Source organism: Harpia harpyja, chromosome 12 (assembly GCF_026419915.1).
Source record: "Harpia harpyja isolate bHarHar1 chromosome 12, bHarHar1 primary haplotype, whole genome shotgun sequence".
NCBI classification, from domain to species: Eukaryota; Metazoa; Chordata; class Aves; order Accipitriformes; family Accipitridae; genus Harpia; species Harpia harpyja.
Window position 1 is genome coordinate 27,410,538 of NC_068951.1, and position 19,662 is coordinate 27,430,199.

The 19,662-nt window shown below is 39.3% G+C and overlaps 1 long non-coding RNA gene across 1 annotated transcript in view; it reads left to right on the top strand.

Moving 5' to 3' along the window:
* The first annotated feature begins 10,088 nt into the window (after window positions 1-10,088).
* LOC128148688 (uncharacterized) overlaps window positions 10,089-19,662 on the top strand; it is a 29,859-nt gene continuing 20,285 nt past the window's right edge. The window contains exon 1 of the long non-coding RNA XR_008237365.1: window positions 10,089-10,166. This is a non-coding gene — a long non-coding RNA (uncharacterized LOC128148688). The remainder of the gene's footprint in view (window positions 10,167-19,662) is intronic.

A 19,662-nucleotide genomic window follows, 5' to 3' on the forward strand; every position in this document is an offset into this window, starting at 1 on the left:
GCATGCTTTTTTGTTGTCTACAAAAAATTGTTGTTCCTACAATATGCAAGGGGTACTTTTGTAATAATAGCATGCATTAATACTGAATAAGAATGTTCTTTCAAAATATTCCATTACCAGTGTTTTAAATCATGCACTTTTAGAGCTGGGATACCTGGGTTCTTGAAGATATGACTAATTGCTTCTCTGTACATTAATACTGCCTGAAAGTATTTTAGTAGTCGTGAGGGAATTTAAAGTGTAGATGTTGCATCTGAAAATGAAAAGGACTAGCTTCATGTAAAGAAATTTTCACATTTGTGTTCACTTAGGAATGGTAAGAAGTTCTGGAGAAACACTCAGTTTTCCAATGAGCTGATTTTTGCAACAATTTCTGTTCTGACTTACCTATATAGACAAAGCATGAAATGGCAACTCTTCAGCACTTTTCAGGCAGGTAGAACTCAATAAACTTCTGTTCTCCCTAGATTTTGTAGAAGTGTTTTTTTGGTTTGTTTTTTGTTTTTTGTTTTTTTTTTTAATTTAATCACATAAGGATTATCAGTTGGGGGGAGGGAGAGAAAGAAAAAACTTTTGAAAGCATTCAGCTATCAAAATTATCATGTAAAATGTATGTAGGTAATGAGTCTAGTGTTAAACTATTTAAACTGAACTATTTCCTCATTTTTATTTCTGTGCCTTAAGACTTTGAGTAAGTAAATGATCTAGCACTTACTTATCAACAGGTGTATTGACTATTAAGACATGATAAAATTACTATTTTTCTTCATGTGAAATTTACAGTAAAGGTTCCTTGGACTTAATTTTAAATCATGATTAAAGATTGAAATTTACTACCTTGTTACCAGAAAGCTGAAATGTTTAACTTTTATACTGGTAAATACTTACTTGTACCTTTGAGTCTGGAACAAGGATTTTTAAACATTGTGAAATTGCCAGTTGTTGCAGGTGCTGTTTCATACCACTGTGAAAACCTACTTATGTCCAATTCATTTGAGGTACTTCTTCTCTTTGCCATGCCCCACTCCCAGTCCCCCCTGCCACTCCACACATGAACACACACATGCAAGGTTGAAGGGGAAGCTGAAGAGACTATTGTTAAGAGACAAAATTAGCTGCAAGTTTTATTTACATTGATCATGTAGTGGATAAGATGATCCTTTGAGGACAGATGACATTTAGCACTGACCTGCCATTACTTCCTGCTGGGGATGCTGCTGCTTTTAGGACACTAGTAATGAAAACAAAGACAACCTTTCCTTTTGTACTGAAACGTCTTGTTTAGTAGTTCCCAAGCAGTAGAGAGAAAACGAAAAAATCTGGATGCAAATGAAGAGTAGAAGGAAGAGTTGTAGATTAAAGGAGTTGTGAATCAGTATAGAGACAAAGACAATAATTGTGGGGAGAAGGGGGTGGTGGTGGTGGTTTTTGTTTGTTTTTTTTTTTTAATCCCCTGCACCCTGCCTCTCAGTAGGAGATTTGGAAAGGAAAAATACATTTCTCTGCACCAAGCCCTGCTGACTGATTTCTTACAATGTTTTAAATGAAATGTTCTCGGGAACCAGGCACTGAACCTGCATTTTCCCTGTTTCAGGATTTTTTTCTACCTCTCTGTGAAGCTTATTCATCATAACTTCTGGATGATACAAGTCAAATAGAGCTTGAAGCTGAACATGAAGTTTTGCATACTTAAACATTCAGAGAGTACACTTTGGTCTTACAAAATGAGATGGGTCTCCTGTGATGGAGGAAAATGTCTTAATTGTGTAATTTAAGGCTTAACTGAAAATACTAGATTTAGATACTAAGAGTATGTGGGCAGCTCTGAGTATGGATTTCCAAACCTCAGAATCTTGAGTTTATCTTTTTGCAATTATTCAGAGCTTTGACTTCCCTGCTAGTGAAACATTCATCTTATTGCTAGTTAGGCAGTTTGTTAAAACACGTTAGTATTCATGCTAAATTTACTGTCAAATTACTGAAGCACTTTAATGAATTTATCTTTATGTTAATGTTTGTAGTCAGTATACCTGAAAACTAGTACTTTTTCTCTTATGGAAGAAATCATTCCGTTAATATCATCTGCTATGAAAAAAATCTCTAATTTAGTCAGATGATTTTTTTGGCATTGTATTAATAGAATATTCAAGGCATAAATGTGTTCAGAAACAGTTGTTCAGTTTTGTCCGTAGGTCAGATCTAGCTCTACCCGTTGAGGGTAGAAGAAACTTCACCTACAACAGGCACAACTCTGGTCTCCCTTTGCTACAAGCTGTTGCAAACTTAAATGGTCTGAGGCCATTGTGCTTTCTACCCATGCTGTATAATAGGGGAATATAATTATTTAGTTCAGTCCACCCTCTACATCAATACTAAGTTGTTTCTCTGGTTCGGTATTTTTTTCTTTTAGGCAAGAATAAAGAGTACATGTGGTGTTTCCTTCCAGTTTACTTTTGAAGAATATCCCTTCTGTATTGGAAGCTTTACTTGTATTGGTTATGCTGGGGGCAGAAATAGTTGAAGTCACTTCTAACCTCAGCTGTTTCACATCATGAATCTTTGTCCTGATGCTTGTTTTGTTACAGGTGTTGGGCTACACATGAAAAATGTGACTCCTCTTTTACCTTAGAAGTTACCTGACTATGAAGTCAGTGTTGCTGTAGACAAAGATTCCATCACAGAGGCTTGATTTCACAGTAGTCTTAGTTGCCCTTCAGTAAAAATACATACAGTAACCGTCATTGTCTTGTTAGAAGAAGCATTTTAATAAAAAAGATCAGAGTGAGTTCTTCTGTAGGATTCTTTCTACAATTTTTCTTCCTGTCTAAATGGGAAGGAAGAAAATCAGAAAAGCTAAGCTGAAAATTCGGGTATTGCAGTTTGAAGTCTGTTAATTTGGTGACTGTGGTTCTTAACATACAATCAGTGCGACATGAGGGTTATCAGAAGCTTGCATGTCACTGTGTAGTTTGTTTGGATCAAATAGCTATAATAATTCATGACTAAAAGTAAGAATTTTTTTGTCTCTTTAAATCTCAGGCAAGCACCTAAAGAAGCCAGTAAAGGAAATTTCAGAGTTATGTTCACTAGCATGTACTTAAGTCTTTTTATGTGGTGCAACTCTCAACAGTGAGTATTGCATGTAGCTGTGGAAGCAGTGCCTCATTTTGATTTTGCATTAACTGAAGGGAATTGCTAAGAGTTTAATCTGGATTTGGCAACAATTCCTTAGAAGGGCTGATAGGTATCAATGTATTTGAAACAAAAAATGTAATCCCCTATCTTATTTTAGAAAGTATACTTAGTTGTGTATATTATGTGTTAGAGAGGATTATAATCTTTTGAATTTGCTCTACAGTTGTATGGAATAAAAACGTGTCCTTCCAGTACCCAAATATTATATGGCTTGTGAGCATATTAATGCTATTTGTATTTTTCTGACTTGGGAGAGCCCCTACAGTGATAACTCCTCCAGGGTTTATTGTCCCTAACAAGGTCTCTCTTAAACCTGCTGTGGCTGTAGATTCTAACTTCAGAAACTGCTACTTCACTCCTAATTACAAATGGGACAGATGCACTTACTTAACACTTTATTAAATATTTTAATGGCTATTACTTAGTATCAAGTTGTCTGAACATTTTAAGTGTTCTTGTGAATGAGAAAAAGCATAATGCATCAGAGCTTAGGTGAGTTTTAGTGTAAGGAACGGTTTTTGGTTAACTCATGACTTCTTTTTGCTTCTTTTGCCTTTTAAGTTTAGGGACAGGTTAGCATAGAATTAACACAGCATCTGTAATTCTGTAAGTTCCTCTCTAAATTTGTCTGGGTTTAGAAATTGCTTAATTTAAATGCTACTTACAAGTGGTAGTAAATTTCAGCCAGATTGATTTGAATGTTACTTTAAAACAAATCCACAGATAAGGTTACAAATCTTAATCTACTCTTAAATTGCATGAGTGACTCTGCCTTCTTTTGAGGTGGCAGGTATAGCAGCAGCTCATTATTTTGTCCTCTTGTTGCCCTACTAAATCCCTAAGCAAACCACTTAATAATTCATTGAGCTATTCACTTAAGGCCAACTATAGCTGCAGGTATAAAGTTCACAGCTTTCTGAGACTTCTCCCCTGTTCCCCCACTCTCAGCATTTCAAGTGACTAAAGCCCAAGCATAGTGAGCCAATAAAGTACAGAGCAGTTTAGCTGCTACAGAAAGTGAATCAGAATCTGCTTCTTGACTTTGTGAGAAAGCCAGAAAATAAATTTACCTCTGGAAAAGTAAAGCTGAATTCAGATTAATTTCTCCAGGTGGTTGGGAGCATCTTAGTTACTTCACTTGATGTTTTATATATATGTCTTTTCAGTGGATGGTGCATGGATACACATTGCATGCAGAGAGCAGGTACTATCTCCTGAGGCCAGCTATACAGCTTGAGCTGGAGGAGTGTGCACTCATGTTGACAAGACTTGCAGGTTCATTGTAGTGCAGTCTCATCTGCAGGCTTATAACCCTTGTGCTATGGAAGAGAAAGGAAGTTGTGTGGCAGGAGGATGTGAAAGAGGGGAAATGTTCCTATAGGTATTTCCCTCAGTCTAGATTGATAGGTCTGTATGCTTGTGGATTGAGGAGACTTTTCTCCCAAGGGTAAGACAATAGCTGTTAAGAAAAGGAAGATGTAATGTGGACTGATTGGGAACTGGGGGGGTGTCAGGCATGGAACAGGGAAGGTTTGTAGTGCTTCTGTGGATTGTATAGTAACTTTCTTGTTGGGTATGAGGAAGCTTTTTGAAGCTGTTAAGAGATTGTTGGGAAGGTCTGAAGTGAATTATATGCAAACCAACAGCATTATGGATAGGAGAAAAGTTAAAGAGGTAAAGTATAATCTGATGTTTTGGTGGTGGGGGTTTTGGGGGGTTTTTTTTGAGAGCGCTATATGATCAAATATTAGCCCCTTTAGTAGCCTTTTCGTGTAATGTACCACATAGTTTAGAAAATTATATAGAAAAAAGAGATTAAATCTAGGAAAACTGGGGACAATTTACAAGACAAAAGTAATATAATTTCCCAGTGTAAATTCCAGCTAGAAGAGAACAGATCTAGACTTCTATCACTTAAACAATTTTCAAATGGAAGATGAGAGTGAAACTGATAGGCAGAGAAAGGTTTGCACTGAGGTTCAAGGTGATGCATTACCTACAGGTGAAGTCTGAAAGGCCTCTTAATTTTATTACTTATCTTAAAGGATACAAAACCAGAACACAGTGAAGAACACCCTTCATTATGTAAAACCCCCTTTAATGTGACAGAGAAGTAACTGACCCCAAATAAAGAGTATATGAAAATGCTTGTAGTTTTTAAGGGTTTACCTGTAGTAGTAATATCCTCACTTAAAGCCAGGGCATTTCAGAAAAATAGTAAAAGAAAGATCATTAGGGGCACTGTAGTAGTAAGGTACAAATTATACTGGAATGGCAGGGCAAGAGTGGTAACTATTAAACAAGGTAAAATAGCTGTCGGTGAATAATACTGGATGTTGTTTGGGTTTAATTATTTTGTCTGCATGGGAAAAGTGCTATAGGGTTAAATTAGTAATGAGTTATCAAGATTGTACAGTATCAAGTACATGAGATTTTAATGTCAAAATCATATCTAAGTCTCTGTAGATTTTTAAGATGAGAGTGCATTATTCCATTAATGCAGAGTATAGAATGACCAAAGAAGATACAGGAGGTGATAAAACCACTAGGTCAGAATAGGGAGTTGTTCTGAGCACTGACACAGAATACACGCATAGGGCTATACAAGTCAGATGATGGTGTGTATTGTGTTTGATTCAGTCATGCTTAAAACTTTCCTGATGTCTTAATAACAGAACCAGGGGTGGACAAAAACATCCCACAAAACAAAAACCCAAACCAAACAAACCCAAAACTTTCCAAGATTGTTCTGAAAAAAAAAGTGCTCTGTAGATCTCGACCTTTAACATAGTTTGCCTTGACAAGTGTCTGCAGGCCCACTCAAATAACTGTGGTGAGACACCTTAAGTGGGTTGCAAATCTGAAATGTACACACTGTGGAATGTGTCTTGTAACTTTTAAAATCACTATATCAGAGTCCTATTTTCTCATGTGGGAGAAGGAAGATGGATAGTCATCCCAATTTTTTCTTGCTATTTCCCCTCCTGTTCAAAGATTAGTTCTGATTAATAGTGGGAATACTTCTATTTGCTATCTTCCCTTTAGTAGTTGTGTTTAGCTACCCACCTGTTTATACTTGGTAGTGGAATAGATAATAGAAGAATATCAAGGATCTTCTTAGATAAGAGCTTTAGTTCCTCAAAGACCTGTTTATTGCTAGAGTTCGGGAGGATGTCTAGAAGACAGCCTTCTTCTCCAACATAGCCATCTGGTGCAGCAAAAGAAAAGATCTATGTGTTGTTAATCTTGTAGTGTTTTATCATAATACACACAAGTCCTGATTTGAGGTGTTCTTCAGGAAACTGCAGCCTAGAAAGGTTGCAAAAGAGCACACAGGTCAGTGTATATGTAACAGCTTACTGATTTTTGACCATTTTTGAATCTTTTTGAAATAATGTGTACAGTCTCTAGCTGAAAATAATAGGTATGATGATTGATCTGGATGCTGCTAATGGTTTGACAAATACCTTGAAAATTAAGGTCTGTTTTTCTTTGTCACCTGTATTTCAGTGGATCAGTGTAGCTGTCTATAGATTTGCTTCCTGCTGCAGTGTAACACAGTCAGGCAGAAAGCTGCTGCAGTGGATCTCATGTTTCCAAGTGCCCCAATGCGTTTAAGTAGGTCAGAAATTGCATAAGATGCCATTACTGGAAACTGCTGTAGGCTGACTTGCATACAAAAACTCAGCAGTGCAACTAGCAAATGCACTTTGACAAACAGAAATGCAGCCATGACTTAAAACATGACAAGAAATCTCTCTGAAATCTCCCTAGGACATGAATGGCTGTTGGAATCGTGAAATGTCTTTGCCCCTTGAGTTCACGTTCCTGCTATCTGCTGAGCCAGAGTTGCCTGCCTGGCTTGTCAGAGGTTTCACATTGTTCTTGTCTGCAGGGAGCTCAGGCACAAAGCTGCTTAACTCATTCTGGATCGCAAAAGATGTATTCTGTATTTTCCTGCTTACCAAGCTCCTCTTAAGAACAAACATACATAGCACAGTGAAAATCATATAAAGTTAAGTAATAGCTCTTCCACTGACTGAACAGTTGCTGGTGATTAGTAATGACCAATGGGAGTTTGTGGATGTAAGTGCAAAAGTCTTTGCAGTTTCTGCATGCAGGAGCAGCCATTGCTGTTCGGTTTAACACTAATGTGCCCTGTGGAGCACTGAGCAGAGTACAGTGCTTGCATTTTCCCTCTTTTGAAGCACTGTTTCATAGCTTCAGCACAGAGGGGGAATACATGCCTAAGTATCCAATTTATGCAGTATTTACCTTCTTTATAGAGTTACAGAAACGTGTAAATGGAGAAGAAAACAAATAATTCTGGAAATGCGTAGTATCACCTTCAAAAGCTCACAAGTGTGCATTCTTTTTCTGGTGTGTGGGCATCCCATACCCGTGAAACCAGACTCACATGGTTAGCAATGTCTGTTGGCCCACTCTGTTTCTGCGCCCTTGTACTTCTTCACTACACCGGGCAGCATCGAGAACAGCGCATGGGCCACTTACCTTCAAGTTTTGTATCTTTTAAGAGTCTGACCATTGGTAAGGGCAGTCTTCTGTATTTTTTTTTCTTCTTGCTACTGATATTTTCATATAGTCTTTTTCTAACACAAGTTTAACTAGTTAAGTAGAAACAAGAAAAAAACCCTCCCAGTTTGAGGGATTATATCCACTATCAATCAGAGCAGGGTATATTTGGCTGCAGTTATCTTTTAACTGTGAATGGTTTATTAGTCATAAAATATACAACTTGATGGATGCATTTTTCCAAAGGTTTGAAATAGGGGTACTCCTCTATGAAATGAATTAATGAGACCTATGTCTTAGTCTGGCAAGAATTCTTTGGACTCTGCAGTTATTTATGAAAAATCTTTGGCAACCAGTACTGCTTTTATTTCCTGGAATTGTTGCGTCTCTGGTGATATACCCATTTGTTATCATGCCAGTCAGGCATTTCCTATAGATAAATAGATGACTTGATACCAATCATCTCAGGAACACACACAATCATCCAGTTACATGGGCTGGAAGGGTCCTCAGTTAATGTACAAACCTGATCAGGTCTCTGCCAGTGCAAAAGCTTCTGCTCCTCATTTGCTGCTTGAGGGCCAACAAATACTGATCTGATAAATGCTCTGATACAGTTGACTCAGTCATTTGGTGATGGACCCTAGACAGAATAGACCTATCACATTCAATCTTAATTTAATAGTCTTAATATATTGCCTGATGTCAGAAAACTGTAGGTGGGAGCTTGGCAGAACATGAATGAAGTTTGTAAGCCTAGAATGTTTCCAACTTGGCTTTAGTCATGCTAATGAGATGATGAGAAAATATCAAAGGTGAGAAGGCTTGAAAGTAATAATAACAATAAAAATCCTGGGCTTACATCAGAATGGCTAGCCTGACTGCAAACGGCCAACAGCTCTATTCATTTACATCTCCAGCTTTTTCTACAATTTGGTTAATTTACTATTAATAACACTTAATTACTTTGTGATGGTAATGTGAAAATGTTATCTTAGTGTTAAGATGATGATAATTGAAAAGAAAAAAAGAAAAAAAAAGAGGTGTCCCTCAAAGGGTGTTTTGCAAGCACTGGACCTTTTTCCATCTTGAAGTTTTTGTCTGCAGATTCTCCAGAGCTGTTTTTATTTTTTAACTCTCCAGTGTATTTAAAACAGTTAAGGTTTTTCCCTTTCAGAGATTTGCCACCCATTAGATCTAAGTGTTTAGTTGAATCTCTTTTTTTTTCCCCAATTAATACCATATAGATTTCACACACTTCATATGAATGTATTCTGCCTGTCACGATTATTCGGTATTACTCTGATTGCATGTTCAGAATTTTGAAGTAACAATCTTTCTTCCTCATGGTGAGAGGCCCCTTTCTATGGGAGTGGCTCCCTGAATTTCCTAAATCCAGCCAGGGAGTCTGTGCAAGGACTAAGTTGGAGAGGTCCCAGGCACTGCTGTGGAAGGCTTTTAAAGGAGAATAGGCTAAAGCATCTATCAGAAACTGTTGGGGTTTGGCCACGTTTTGTTAATTATTTTTTTAATAAAAACAGACTCTCCACTTCTGTCAGCCGAATGCTGCTGACCTACAGCATGCTTCAAACTCTGGAATTTCCTACAGAAGTCCTAAAATAATCCTTGTGATGGGGCGTGTTTTGAGTGTGGACGATGGCAGCCAGGCCACGCTGCCTGACCGCGCAGTGCTTCTGCGCGGCTGGTGAGCCCCTGCACAGGCAGTAACAGGAGGGGTTCAGTACCAGCCGGACTCCCCCCGCCAAAGGCACGCGTGTCAACTCAGCTTCCAGACATGTAACATGTCGCTCGGTAACTGGAGTCTTTTATTGCAGGCAGCCGTGAACTAGTCATTTAAGTTAAGGGGTTCCATTAGCTGAAGTGGTGTTTCCAGTTGAGCTTTGCTAATTCCAAACTCTTCAAAAATCAAGAACGTTTATGAAAAGGTTGATTTAGCTTTTGATTGCCTTCTGGTTCTGAGTCTATTTAAATCCTATGCAGCGTCATGCATGTGAGACTTTTTTTCTTTTACTGCAAAACTCATTATTGTGCACAGCAGCGGCAGCGCGTGCGTTGCCCCAGACAGCCTCACCGGGCCAAGACACCGCACTGTAGCCTCCTCCACTTCCTCGTTTGTGTTGACTTCCAACAGAAATTAAATTGGACTTCAAAAAAACGTAAAACCCCGTGTATTAAAAGAGCCGTTGCCCGTCCCCAGGCCGCCCCGCTGGGCCGGGCGGGGGCAGCTGTGCCCCCCTCGCCGCCCCGCACCTGACAGCTCCGGCGGGCCCCGCCCGGGCGGTTGGGGGGCGGTGCTGGCGCGCGCAGCGGCCGTTAACCGTTGGGGGAGGGGGAGGGGAGGGGGCGAGGGGGCTCGCCAGAGCGGCCCGGCGGTCCGCCGCCGCCTCTCCGCGGGACGGAGGAGGGAGGCAGCGCAGGTACCGGGGGCCGCGACAGAGGGGGCGGGCAGGCGGCGAGCTGGCTCCCGGGTGGGGGCGAAGGGGAGAAGGGACAGCTGCCCTCGACGGGCCAGCGCCTCAAAAAGGGTGGGAGGGCGGCGGCGGAGGAGGCCGCGGAGCTGCACCACCCCCCCCCCCCCCCCCCCCCCGCCGTCAGTGCGGAGTGCCTGGCGGTAACGGGGCTAAACGCCGCCTCCCTCGGCACGCCTGTGCTCGGAGGGCGAGCGAGGGACCCCCGTCACACGGAAGGGCTGGGCAGGTCCAAGCCTGTGTGTATCTGGTAGAGCTGTGAAGAGAAGAAGGTGTTCTGTCGGTGGTTCCAGACGGTGCGGTGCGTTTCGACCTTATGCTCTGCAGTTGTGGGGAAGACGTGCGAAATAAGCGTAGCTAGGTGATACCGCAGGTGCGAAAACTTAAAATGCGACTTTGCTTTCTGGGAAATGAGTGCAAAACCAGGTTTGGAAGTGTTAAGACGGTGGCAGGTGGCGTTGCGTTGCACCATGTGTTTGGAGTACAGTGCGGCTGTCCTGTCTGCCTTAGGCCAACAGCCTGTGACGCCTTTGTGTTTCGTTACTGTTGTAGTAAGTCTGCCCAGAGTTCTCTGCTCGCAGGGTGCGCTGTGGTGGCCCTCGCTCTGGGAGGAGGGCAGAGGTGCCTGCCAGCCAGCATTCCCCAGGGTGTGCAAGAGCTTGGTCATCCTCTGGTTGCTCAAGAGCAGACTGAGCTGGTGAGCATGTATTCCTGTATCACTGAAACAGGAACAAAACGGATAGAAGCAAATACAGGAACTTGGCAAATACAGGATATATCCTAAAGAGAGGAATGTAGGTTTTTTTGGAATGGAGAATAATACAGCTGTTCTGGTCGTAAGTTGCCATTCCGCAACAGTAGATTTAAAGCACAAGAAGTGTCTCTTAACAAAACACCTGAACATGCAAACACCTCTTTTTCTGATGCTTAACTAAGGTGTGGCCTTAAAACATGCTGGCAACTGTGGAAGCTCCACCTCCCCCCCCCCCCCCTTTAAAAAAAAAAAAAAAAAAAAATCTTACCTTTACCAGAGAGAAGCTTTCTGTGGGGTGCAACATGGGCAATTACAGTGTGTGAGCTATCTGTGGTGAGTTCACACCCTTCCTTACCTTGCAGTAACTTGTTCTTGTCCATGCCCTCAACCTAGTCCAGTTACTGAGAGCTCTGAATGCTGTTTAATTTCTTTCTGGAAAGCCGGAGGCTTAAATTGCACACAGGTAAATGCTAGGACATTTTCCCATCGTCCATGTGGTTTACTCGTTTGAAATGTTTTTTAACTCCTAAATGTGCCAAGAAATTTATGTCCTTGTGGTGCTTATTTATTAAAAATAACTTATGCTGGCAGCTGTTTAAAAATGTAATCTGCTGTGTTTTACATAATACAGTATTAAACAGGATTTTTGTTATTTAACATCTGAAAAATAATGTTCAATTAATGGTGATAGATTAATTAAATGTAATATTTGTATATTGTCATTGCTGTATAACCTGGGCTTTAATGTCAAGATGATGAATACTTGGGTTAGCACAGGTCATTTGAACCAAAAAGGAGAGTATTGGTTTCATGTATTGTAGAACAATGGTGCACAGATAATTTTGCCATTTTGTAACTCTGTTTGCGGCCTTATGCTGGAAGAACATGAACCCTTCTGTTTGCCAGTACTTCTTCCTTTTGATGTCATCCCATTGTTGCAGGCTTTTATGTCACTTCCTGCTCAGCTATGCCTGGGACAATGGTTTTCAGTTACGGTTTGTGGGTCTGTGAGTTCTCTGAATAACTGGGGAGGGATTCTCGAAATGTAGCAAAATCAAGCCTGCAATTGGTTATCTGGGTGGCAGCTGTAAGAACCAATAGGTAGGAACGCAAATCCTTCAACAACTTGTGGTTTTTTTCAGTATGACAGACTTGGTTTAACCATTGTGCCAGATGAGAAGTACTGTTTATCCTGTGAAATATACAGGAACAGTTTCTTATGTTTTGTTACTCTTGAACAGTGGTTTCAGCAAGGAGACAATCCCAGTGACATTAGGTTTTTGAGCCTTTTCAATAATCTACAATCTAGGAGCAATGGAATAGGAATTCGATATTAAGTAGGACCCCAACAGCAAAGATACGTTGTTCTTCAGGGAGATGAAGGACAGGCGCACTGCAGTAAAGCTGAACCGTGTTCAGGAGCAACCTACACGAATCACACACAGTCAGGGACACTACTCGTGACAGTGGACTTCCACAATGAAGTATTGTTCAAATTTATCTCTTATCCTACACTTGGGGTTGAGACAAAGCTTAATGAATAATAAACCGACACAAATTTGGTGGTTTTCTTTTTCTGGTTTCCCTGAATGTTTTGAGATCTTTTTGCTTTCCAACAGAATGTGTCTAATTCAGCAAAATACAATTTTAAAGACTATTTTTTTAACCAAGGAAAAGATTGGTTGTTGTCTCAATGTTTCTGTTGTTAGCACAGAGCACCTTAATGCTGCAGCAGTTACCATTGCTTGATTCCTTTTTTTAGAAAACGTACAGGTTTATGTGAAGAAAAATATAAAACAGTTTGTATGATGCTATCTTACTGGACAGTCAAAGAACTTCTAACCAAAAGCATTTGTAATGTCAGAGAGCTATTTGCAGACTTCTCCATTCTTAGAGAACATGCCAAGTACTTCTTTCTTGGAAGAAAAAGAATAAAAGGGCTTTTATGCTTTAACGTTTTCTCAATCTCTGTGTTGGTTGGGTTCTTGAGGGGGGAGATCCCCAGGTGAAAACATGGCACAAAGAAATAAAGTAGCTTACGGCAAAACCCTGTCCTTTTAGATTCTTTAGAGGAGAGTATTTATTCCACCCAGCTTCACCATTAGTTTAATGTTCCAGAATCCTTCTGGTAATGTAGCACTGACACAAAAGAAGGTACAGATTTTTAGACTTTTTTTTTTTTTTTTTAAATAAGCAGTATCTTTATTACTGAGATAAAGACTGTACCCTCTCATTTCTTCAATTGTGTTTCTTGCCCATAAAAACCACATGATGAGTTTTTAGCTAATTATTTGGGGCTAACTGGAGTCTGCTAAATCTATTCATGAAAATGCCTTCCCAGCTATGCCAACTGTCTTGGTTTCAACTGGGATAGAGTTAATTTTCTTTCTAGCAGCTGGTATAGTGTTCTGTTTTGGGTTCAGTAGGAGAAGGATGTTGATAACACACTGATGTTTTCAGTTGTTGCGAAGTAATGGTTATACCAAGTCAAGGATTTTTCAGCTTCTGATGCCCAGCCAGCAAGAAGGCTGGAGGGGCACAAGAAGTTGGGAGGGGACACAGCCAGGGCAGCTGACCCAAAGTGGCCAAAGGGCTATTCCATACCATGTGATGTCACATGCCCAGTATATAAACTGGGGGGAGCTGGCCTGGGGGGGGGGGTCGCTCCTTGGGAACTGACTGGGCATTGGTCAGTGAGTGGTGAGCAGTTGCATTGTGCATTGCTTGTTTTGTATATTCCTATCCTCTTATTATTATTGTAATTTTATTATTGTTTAGTTTCTTCCTTTCTGTACTATTAAACTGTTATCTCAACCCACAAGTTTTACGTTTGGTTTTTTTTTTCCCATTCTCTCCCCCATCCCACTGGGGGGCGGGGGGGAGTGAGTGAGCGTCTGTGTGGTGCTTAGTTGCTGGCTGGGGTTAAACCACGACACCAGCGCATTTTAAATGAAAGGGGTCTATGCTAGAGTTTCTATTTATTACGCAAGACTGAATTTAGAGTTTTGCAAGTCTTTTCCTATTGTCTTTTAACCTTTCCTTTCAGCTGGTTTGAGATTAAGAATATTGAGTCATGGGTCTTTGGAGCATGTGGAGAAAAATGAGCACTGTCAAATTACTTGGCATTTTTTTATTTGGTGGAGTTGGAAAACCAACACAGATGATGATGAGGGACCGTATTTAATGCTTCCTAAATTCTTATCATTTGGATTCTTGCTAACAAAATATGGGGAAGGGGTTTGGAAGGATATATGTTCAGAGCCTATAGATGTTTGAAGGGTGTCCAGAAGATAGAGGATTTAGCATGAGACACAAGGGTAGCACACAGAGCACTGGAATACAGCATGCTGCGGAGAATGCTGTGAATTCCTTCCTTGCAGACTTGACTGTTAAATAGAAAGACCTAACACTTTTAAGAAAACAGAATGAAAAAGTCTGTGTGAAATGTGCATTCAATTTGACATTGAAATTGATTAGCTGTTTCTGAGGCCTTCTTTTAGGTATAGTTTGGGTGCATGTCTTGATGAGATAGGGACAATAATATTCCTAAAGGTTTTGTTGAGTTACTTTGTCAAAATGTAACAATTTCAGAAGTCCAGCATCTTTCCCTGGATAATGACCTATTAAGTTTCTCTGAATGGTAAACTAACCAATGAGGCTGTAATTGCTAGATTTTTGTATTTATTTTCAAAACACCAAAGGATGCAATATTTCTTGGACATTAAATTGTAAAGTAGGAGGTTTCTTTTTTTTTTTAATTAAGTGCACGTACTGTCAACATTAACCTTGAACAACTTTTTTCCACAATGTTTTTCTCAAAAACAAGCCCAGTCCTGTTGCCTTGAAATTCTTTTATTCAGTTCTTCTACAGTTAAGCTTTATGTTCCTGTTCACAGACAACTGGATGTTTTTCTCCAAAGCATACATAGTTTTCACTTCAGACTTGTCTGCTCCCCGCCCCCATTTTGCAATGTACAATTCCCACTTGCAGCATTTTCAGTAAACATGGGATCAATTGAGTATACAGAAATATCTTCTTCTATAAAATTTCCATTAAAAAAATAACAAGTTTTTATTTACAAAGTGTTTGCTACTACAAAGTAATATTTCCTATTGGTTCAAATATACTATTTGCTAATGCCAGTGTTCCTATTAGGAAAGTAAAACTTTGTATATGCATTTTTTTTTTTTTATATCTTTGTCAGTGTTTAAAGCACATATAACACTACCACATTCTTTTTTACACTACTCCTAGCCACATACAATGTGGTAGTAGAAATTAACACTATTTGATCAGGACAAAAAATCAGCATAGCTTAATAGAAGTCTTTCTGCAAAAATAAAACTTTATAATTTAAAGGTATTTGGAAAGAAAGAAATCTATGGAGAATTCAAAAATACACAGCAAATTGTTTAAGAGATGGACAACTTGAACTTTCTTGAAGACGCAAGAGTCTAACACAAGAAAAGGGAGAAAAATTTCTACCAAAGTGTTTGTGTGACACTTTAAGCCAATATATATGTTGGGGGAAAGACGAGTGGATTAAAAAATTAATTAAAACTTCAAATCCCATATAGTTAGCATCCTCATAAATTGGATTTGTCGGTGTTGCTTTTCTTCTCACCCACCATGTTTACAAACTCTCAGTTCAGCATTGAAAGAGGTCATAAAATACCTTTGTCCATGACTGGCCTTGTTCTTAAAAAAAAAAACAAAACAAAACCAAACTTATTTCATTTAAAAGTTAATGGAGTTTCAAATGGTTTCTGCATTTTAAACATAAAAAGCAAGTGTCTCTACCACTCTCTACTTCCATGTAGAATATAGTAGATGTTAAAAAGTGGTACTATAACTGGGGGATGGATGGACCTGCTTTTACCACATACTGCATGTTGCAGCGGCTCCGTAACATTGGTTGATGTGTATGTCAGCGTTAACTCATTGCCAAGGGATTGATCTATCGCCAGATCATCTAAGAAGTGCTAACAGACATGTACTGTTGTAAAAACTGTGCCTGTACTTGCTGGCTAGTTACTCCTGATGTGATGTAGGATATGCAAATATAAAGGTTGATGCCTTGGTCCCGGGGCATTATTTGCAGTCAGGACCTAAGGAACGAGGATGAACTTGTATCCTAGTTCTTCCAGGTTTGTTCAAAGTAGGATTAATTTTTTCACAGTAGGTACTTGTGAGATATAGTGTTGTAACATTTGCATATACTTCTCTGAAGTATTTTTCATAAGTACAGCCTGGCTTTAGAGACAAGGGAAATGTGCCGGGAACTTGTGTGATGGGTTGTGATTCAGCTGGTGTTTTCCTAGGGAAATTCTGGGAGATCCACTTAATCCCTGCATGAGTGCAACCAAATCTACTAATTGTTAAAGTTATGTTAGATTTAACCAACCCACCAAAAAACCTGGAGACTGATTTGGACTTAACCTTTTCTGGTCAATGTTTTAACTTTTGTGGCTGTTCAGAATAATTGTATGTGACCTAAAAATTTCAATGGGAAGGGCTATGGATACGTGGTGTTTTTTTCCCCTCTTGGACTGCCTTGGTCTTATGGGCGTCCCACTACTGCTTCATGGAAGGCACAAGAACCAGATAGTGCTAGGGATTAATTGCTCTGTTTCACTCAGCCTGGGTAATGAGAATAGGCTAAAAACAATTCACTTTTGAAGACTCGTTTTTGTCTTGGAAAAAGTTTCCTTATATACTGCATACATGAGTTTGATTTACATCTACAACTGGATTTAAATTTTACATAGCTGTATCCTGCTATCCCATGGTGTTAATATATGTAAAACACCTACACCTGGAGAGCATTAAGTATTTAAGAATGGTATTTAGAGATGTCAGAAGATTAAGTGCTTGCCACTTACTCTAGCCAATACTAAGAAGAAATGCAACTGTGGGCTACTGGGAGGTTCCTGTATCTGCTTGGAATTATCATGGTCCTCCTACAGATACTGATCTGATCCAGGTTAGCCTGCTTTTCTCATTGGAGAAAGGAAAAACTAAGTTATTCATTTGCTCCATATTGTTCCTAAGCAGGAGGCTTTCTCCTGGGATTTGGATGGTTAGATCTCAGATGTTTCTTCTGCCCAATTTTGAGCAAGGATTTTTGGTGTTCTGCAGGTTAGGTGGATATTCTAAATGTTGGATTCTTGGGTAGTGTCAAAAAGATGTAAGCAAAAAGAAAACATTTTGGTTTTGGCTGATCTTTGGGGTAGGCCAGACAAGGAAGGAGTATTAAAGATGTAGAAATGAATATGCACTCTCTAAACAGCTGTGATAAACAGCCCCTTCAATTGTTACTGACAGACTGCTTTTATGAGCATTCCCTCACCTAACTGTCAGTACCAGCTGGGTTAGGTATCCATGGATGCCAACTCAGGTAATTAGATTGAATGAGCTAGGAAGTACTTGTATGAGCAGCTCTACAGTGACTTTGAAAGGATCTTAATACTTAACAGAGGGAATCAACAACTGGGAGCAATGTTGGTTGTGGGGATTTTTTGGGCAATATACTTGGGTCCGGGGGGAAGACAGTTGCTCACAGCCTCTTAAAAACACACACCGGACTAATTTCTAACAGCTAAATAGGAAAGAGACAATCTGATTTGGGAACGTGGTTAAGTCTAAGGAATGAGAGTTTCAGGAAGTTTCATGGTATCAGGATTTGGTTATGTGAACACCTGCCAGCAGAAAATTAAGTATTTAGAGCTGGGAACATGCTTGCAAGGGTAGGTGTGTGATAATCAGAAATGACGAATTATTTATTGGCGTATTACTTCTAAACATAGGTCAGAATTCAAGAAGTGGCACATTTTAAAAAACAAAATAAACAGAGCAATGGTCCTTAGGCTCTTCCTCGTTCATCAGTAATGCTGCAGTAGGCACCATTACCCAGTGCTGAAGGTTGAGATGCCTTCAGCCATAAAATATACCAGGCCTTGGAGTAACTGAACTGCAGCATTTCTTTAAAATTAATTAAGCTTGTAGTAAGCAGAAGGATGTCACCTCAAAGTATGACTATTACTAGAATTTTTTAAATAAAAAATTTAAAAAGCTCATACAGTCTTTTCCCAGCTTCATTATATCTGGTTATTTAAAATACTTATGTTCTGAGAGACTCTTGTAATGAAAACATATAAATTAGGTGGGTCAGTGAGAAGGTAACTTGTTTTGGTTTGTTTACTATGTACTATACCCTGTGGTTACTGGCTTTGTTTTTATATTAATCCAAAACGCAAATGTCTTTAACTCACTAAAACGAAAGTCTTCGATAAACTGCCTGCATTATTTTCAGCTGAAAAGAGCCAGTTAATTATAAAAATGAGTATTGCCCAGTGTTCAAATGTGATTAAGTTTCAGTTGTGCTCTTGAATTAAAAGGGTAGATATGGTCAGAAGAAAGAGCACTTGACATTTAAAACCTTAACTGTGGAATTCTAAATTGAAGGATCATTTTATGTATGAACTGGAGGGTTTTGTTTATCTTAACCAAATTTTAATTTTTTTTTTTTTTTTAAATTAGGCCTTTTTACATAATGTTACTTCAGGCTGACTTAGTTGATCAGCACAAGTCCTTCTGTGGGTATTCTGTGTACTCAGCAATTTCCAGCAGCTCAAAAGGATTAGGAGTATTTGCAAGCTATAGTTGAAAAAAAACTAAGCAAAACCCTTAACCAAAATGGAAATATCTGCAGTGTGGCTTGTACTAGGTTTAATGAAGTTAGTTAAAAATCATACCTTCAGTTAAACTGGTATCATTTGCTTTAGTCTTTACTTAAATATACATACTTTCTTAGATTAGATGGATTGTTGCCATTAATTCCAGTGTTGAAATGAGAAGACCGGTACACCTTAATTTTAAAAACCAAAATCCACATACATTAGGTCAGATTTTCACATAATAGAAAAATGCTGTCTCCCACTCCTATTTTTTTCATCTAGTGTGTGGTGCTGACTTTCTAAGTCAAATTCAGGTTTTTCAAGCACCATAAAATAAATCCAGAAATAAAGCTGTTTACTGCAATATATATTAAAGCATTTACACATAGCACTATATTGCTTGCAGCCAAGTGCCTTCTGAATGTGTAACGAAGAAATAGTGTTCCAAGACAGAAACATGTCACGCATGAAGATTTAAATGTTAACTTTGTCTCATAAGAGATACCATCGAGTACCAGTTGCTACTTGTTTCATACCAATGAATGTCATGGGTATTGCGTGAGACAGGAGAGGATGATGGTAACTGAACAGAAAATGGGAAAACCAGTCTTGCTAATGACAATTTTATCCTGGAAAGTATCTGCTGCTGGCCTTCAGAGGGAAGGCCTGCATGTTGAAGCAACTGAGCACAACTACTTCCATCAGCTTAGTGGGAGCTGTGTGGTTGCTTAATACCCTCAATCTCCTTGTCACTCATAATTGCTCAAAGCTCCATTCAGATGCAACAGCTGCATTTAGTGAGGTCCTGCATTTACCTGTTTTGTTTTGGGTTTTTTTTGTGTCGGTTTTTTTTTTTTTAATATGTCAGCTAAGATCAACAAGAATGATTGAAAGGCTTGCCTGAGATCATACATGACTGACTATGGCTGGATAAGGCCCAAAATTTTCCTAGTTCCCAGACTTTAGTGTAACCACAAGACTGCAGTGCTTTAGTTGAACTTCATCCTCAACTGG